The sequence below is a fragment of the Alosa sapidissima genome, chromosome 13 (genome assembly GCF_018492685.1).
Source record: "Alosa sapidissima isolate fAloSap1 chromosome 13, fAloSap1.pri, whole genome shotgun sequence".
In the NCBI taxonomy this organism is placed as follows: Eukaryota; Metazoa; Chordata; class Actinopteri; order Clupeiformes; family Clupeidae; genus Alosa; species Alosa sapidissima.
In genome coordinates this window covers 1,989,529-1,995,528 of record NC_055969.1, presented here as the reverse complement: position 1 = coordinate 1,995,528, position 6,000 = coordinate 1,989,529, and positions in this window count along the sequence as shown.

Genomic DNA, 6,000 nt, shown 5'->3' with positions numbered 1-6,000 from the left:
GAGAAGGGATGTCCGAGAATTCGTCCGTGCCTGCCCCACCTGCAATCAGAACAAGTCCTCCACTCGGCCCCCCGCTGGTTTACTCCAGCCCTTGCCTGTGCCCACACGACCCTGGTCCCACGTCTCCTTGGACTTTGTAACTGGCCTCCCACCATCAGGTGGGATGACTGTCATTCTCACTGTGGTTGACCGGTTCAGCAAGATGGCACACTTCATTCCCCTTCCTAAACTGCCATCTGCCAGAGAGACTGCCCAGGCTGTTCTTGATCATGTCTTCCGTCTACACGGGCTGCCCAGGGATGTTGTCTCTCTGACCGAGGCCCGCAATTCACCTCTACATTCTGGAAGGAGTTCTGCCGTCTTCTAGGGGCCACAGTGAGTCTCACCTCTGGATTCCACCCCCAGTCCAATGGTCAATCCGAGCGGGCAAACCAGGAGCTGGAGAAGGCGCTGCGGTGCATGGTTTCTCGCAAACCCCAGGCTTGGGCACAACAACTGATGTGGATAGAGTATGCTCACAACTCCCTCACCTGCTCTGCCACTGGTATGTCACCTTTCCAGTGTGTATGGCTACCAGCCCCCCCTGTTCCCCAGCCAGGAAGGAGATGTGTCCTGCCCGTCTGCCCTCGCCTATGCCTGCCGTTGCCGTCGTACCTGGTCACAAGCTCGTGCCACGCTACTCAAGTCAGCTGTCAGCTATGCCACTGGGGCTAACCGCCGAAGATCGCCGGCACCCGCCTACCGTGTTGGCCAGAAGGTGTGGCTGTCAGCCAAGGATCTCCCACTGCGGGTGGAATCGCGTAAACTGGCACCTCGATTCCTCGGCCCGTTCCCTATCCAGAGGGTCATCAGCCCAACCGCAGTCCGGCTCCAGTTGCCAACCTCCATGAGGGTGCACCCTACTTTCCATGTTTCGAAAGTCAAGCCGATGCATGAAAGCCCGCTGGTCCCCGTGCCGCTTCCTCCTCCTCCTCCTCCTCCTCGCCTCGTTGACGGTGGGCTGGTGTACACCGTTCGACGCCTGCTTCGGTCCAGACGGCGAGGTAGGGGCCTCCAGTATCTCGTCGACTGGGAGGGCTATGGACCTGAGGAGAGAACCTGGGTGCCAGCCAGTCGGATTGTGGACCGGACACTCATCGCCGACTTCCACCGTCTGCATCCTGATCAACCTGCAATCCGTAGGGGCCGCCCCAGAGGGGTCCCTAACCGTCCTGCCCGCCCGGCTTCCTGTCCTGTGCCTGACCCTGTCTCGGTACCTGTCCCGTCTTCTGTCCACGACCCTCCAGCTCCCTCCGAGGATGAGGATGTTCGCTCGGACCACTCGGAGGAATTCTAGCCCTCCACCGGCTCCCCTCCGCCCTCCCGACGTGGTGTCACTCTTGGGGACTTCTGGGGCCGTCCCTTAGGGGGGGGGTTCTGTCATGAGCTCTCTCTCTGCCTGGTAACACACGCTGATTGAAGTCTGATGACCTCCACCTGTTCCTGCTCTGCTCTGCCTCACCCTCGTTACCTACCAGCTGCACTGCATTTACCACTCATCATGCCCTGTATATAAAGCCTTGCTTTTCAGTCCACACTTGTCAGATCGTCTGCAACCAGCACCAGTTACCTGCCTGTTTTGGAAAACGCCTCTGACTCTTTGCCTGTGATCCCGGACCCGCTCGACTACTTCTGTGTTCTCCAGCCCCGGTAATCTTGACCTGCCTTCCGTCCCTCTTCTACGAATACCGCCTAGTCCTTGACTGTACTGCTGCTTCGTTTCAATTGCTGTTGTGTGGGTGTTTCCCCCAGGACTTCCCGGATCATCCAGCTCCTGCCATCGCTGTTCGGCTACTGGGGGAACACACACACGCAGACTCTTGGAACTCCTGTACCCCCCCCGGAACCCCTGAAACCCCCTTAACCCTCAACCCTTAAATAAACTTTTGAACGTGACGCTTTTGTGGTCCTCGTCCTGTTTGGTGTCTGACAATTTGATAGACTGTTTATACCATGCAAGCTGTTAACAGAAGGTGTTCTTTCAAGTAAGTAAATACAAACTTTGAGTTATTAAAAGTTTGTAACAACAGAGTATTTTAAAAATCAACCAGTAGTTTTTGGGGATTTGGTTACATAACCCAAACATTACGTAACTTTAACTAAACAGTTGTGTCAACATAACCCAACATATTGGTTAAATTTCAACCCAGTTGTTGGGTTAAATTTAGTAACCCAATTTGCTTGGTTAAGATAACCCAATGCTGTGTTGGACCCCATTTTACTCAGCGTTTACCCAGCATTTTTTTAGAGTGCAATTAATTCCCCCTGTTAAAGTGTTCGCCTTTGTTACACTATTTGGTTTCGTGATGTAGCCTATGATAAACACCATATGGCCAAATATGTGACTCAGCTAATGTTATAGGCTATACAATTGAATTTCCCCTCTTAAAGGCAAGCTGGTGTAGCTTATTAGACTAGGCTACTATTAAAATACACCGACGGTAGCCTTGGCTATGTGTAAAGTAAGCTAACGCATGATTTTATGCACGTAAGTGAAAAGGGCCTTGCATCTGTCAAGTTCACCCCCTTGCGACGGCCCTGCAGCTCCTCCTAAGACAGCGAGGAAAAAGTTAAAATACGCGATAAACCCGGGAAAAGTTGACAGGTTTGTTTCGGTCCCGGTGATTATTTGTGAAATTGTGCAAACGACAGCCTTTTCAAGGCATTTCAAGGAAGTAGTCGTAGCATGCAAGCTCCCAAATTGACCCAGTAGCCTAAGGCATCAATAAATTGTTGGGACTGGGGAGGGTCATGCGTTTTTTCTCAATCACTTTGGAGGGTCATAGAAAAAATTCTTGCTGGCGAGGGAGGGTCACGTCTTTTTTGACTAACGCTCCCAAAACTCCTCCGGTAGCCCCTTAATTAAATAAATAACGAACAATCCCTAATTGATTAATAGCCTAGGCCTACACCAGCAATTGTTGAACATTGACCTGTACAGGACATTGACAGTAGCCCAGCCTAACAAGCAAATGTTGCAAAATACATCAAAAGACGCAATTAATCAGAAATAAATAATGTAATCTGCATCGCTTTATTTAACAAACTGCAAGCAACAAGAGCATTGAGTTCGCTGTAAGGCCAAACCCAAGAGCAAAGCCTATCTGTTAAGGCAGTCGATAGGCTATATAACGAGCTGTGTGCCTGGAAAGACGATAGATGACGGCTCTGGTCATCCCATACCCTCCCCCCACTTCCTGTAGCCTACCATTATGAAGGCCTGTAGCCTAAAACGACTCGTTGCCGTTTTGTGACATTAAGCTTTTTCACGTTAAGCCCCCCTCCCCCATCCCCTTCTTTCACAAGCAGTGGGGGAGCGCGGGGCACAAAGTAACACTTTTTGGTAAACAAAGGAGGGTTCTCCGCGCTTCTGTCGTTTGGCCACAATCCGTTGCAACCAGGCCAGGACAGATATTTTAGAGAGGAGAGACGCCGGTGCAGCTCAGATGTCTTCTTAATTTTCTTTATTCTTCAGTAAAAGGTGCAGAACATTATTAAACTTTGACTAACATTTCGATGTGTCGATGTTTTTGACTAACGAACATCGAAACGTTAGTCAAAGTTTAATAATGTTCTGCACCTTTTACTAAAGAATAAAGAAAATTAAGAAGACATCTGAGCTGCACCGGCGTCTCTCCTTCTCTCTAACACTTTTTGGCTTTGGCTAAATATTTCTAAAATCATTTGAGTTTCACTAGTCACATGTTGTAACAAGCAACACTTGTTATTGAACTAATAACAGACGTGTGTCGAAAATTGACTTTATTTTCCATACGGAGAAATAACATATGCAGAGTCTAACCAAGGTCAATCTTGCCAAAAAAGCCCTCAAACCTGAAAACACATGAGGCAAAAGTGCAAAACATCACAAAACTAACTAAAGTAACACGCGCATATTTTTGTATTGCAATCATTGTAGCCTACAGTTGTAACAGCGCGTAACAGTCGTTTTACTCCCCGGATGCGCTCATTATAAAGAACGTTTAACGTGTCCCAAAAACAGCTATCAATTAATCACCAAACGTCTTATAAACAAGTATTGCCAGGAGCAACACCTTGCAAAAAATGATAACAATAGGCCTAGGCCTTTATATGGCTCTGCTCCTGCCTAGATTCAAACTCAGAACTACCTGAAAGTTGCAGACCTGTTCTGGAAATACGTGCATTAACCCACTCGACCGTCAGACAACGCTATCTGCTTCGAGTAGGCCTATTGGGTAGGACTGTAGCCTACACTGGTTGCTGTGGCACAGTCTTGAGTGACCGAATTTGTTTTTCTTTGTCATATGAATGCTGTCATTTTGTTAACATTACTGTTAAGGAGATGCTGTAGGCAAAGTCTATATTTCAACCTCGTTAGTGTAGTAAAAAAAATCAGAACTATTCACAAGGTTTCTGGGCAGCATATTTATGTTCTGTTAGCAAGCGAACTTCTCATGACTACCGACAAAGTAGCCTACTGCCAGCTGACGAAGCTCTCATTTTAAAACATTACTGAGAGACAGACACTGTACAATCAAAAAACAGTGGACTAGCATGTTGCAGGGGCTGCTAAAAACACAGAGAAACGCACTGAAAACTCGGCCAATCACAGCCCTTGCTGTCGAATGCGCCGTCTAGTTCGACCGTGGAACTCCACAGCGGACTATGCTGCCCCCAAGCGGCTTGCAGTTGTACTTACATTTCACCATTCACCATGATCGTGAATGAAGTGTCAATTTTTAACTGGGACCCACTGTAACTGGTGAGAAACTGGGAAACTTAATATCCTCATGTTGAAATAACTGGTGGGAAACTGGGAAACGTAATATCCTCACGTGGAAATAACTGGTGGGAAACTGGGAAACTTAATATCCTCAGGTGGAAATAACTGGTAGGAAACTGCATATCCTCACATGGAAATAACTGGTGGGAAACTAGGAAACTTAATATTCTCATGTTGAAATAACTGGTGGTGAACTGGGAAACTTAATATCCTCATGTGGAAATAACTGGCAGGAAACTGCATATCCTCACATAGAAATAACTGGTGGGAAACTAGGAAACTTAATATCCTCATGTTGAAATAACTGGTGGGAAACTGGGAAACTTAATATTCTCATGTTGAAATAACTGGTGGGAAACTTAATATCCTCATGTTGAAATAACTGGTAGGAAACTGCATATCCTCATGTGAAAATAACTGGTGGGAAACTGGGAAAATGAATATCCTCATGTTGAAATAACTGGTGGGAAACTTAATATCCTCATGTTGAAATAACTGGTAGGAAACTGCATATCCTCATGTGGAAATAACTGGTGGGAAACTTAATATCCTCATGTTGAAATAACTGGTGGAAAACTGGGAAACTTAATATCCTCATGTGGAAATAACTGGTAGGAAACTGCATATCCTCATGTGGAAATAACTGGTGGGAAACTGGATATCCTCATGTGGAAATAACTGGTGGGAAACTGCATATCCTCACGTGGAAATAACTGGTGGGAAACTAGGAAACTTAATATTCTCATGTTGAAATAACTGGTGGTGAACTGGGAAACTTAATATCCTCATGTGGAAATAACTGGCAGGAAACTGCATATCCTCACATAGAAATAACTGGTGGGAAACTAGGAAACTTAATATCCTCATGTTGAAATAACTGGTGGGAAACTGGGAAACTTAATATTCTCATGTTGAAATAACTGGTGGGAAACTTAATATCCTCATGTTGAAATAACTGGTAGGAAACTGCATATCCTCATGTGAAAATAACTGGTGGGAAACTGGGAAAATGAATATCCTCATGTTGAAATAACTGGTGGGAAACTTAATATCCTCATGTTGAAATAACTGGTAGGAAACTGCATATCCTCATGTGGAAATAACTGGTGGGAAACTTAATATCCTCATGTTGAAATAACTGGTGGAAAACTGGGAAACTTAATATCCTCATGTGGAAATAACTGGTAGGAAACTGC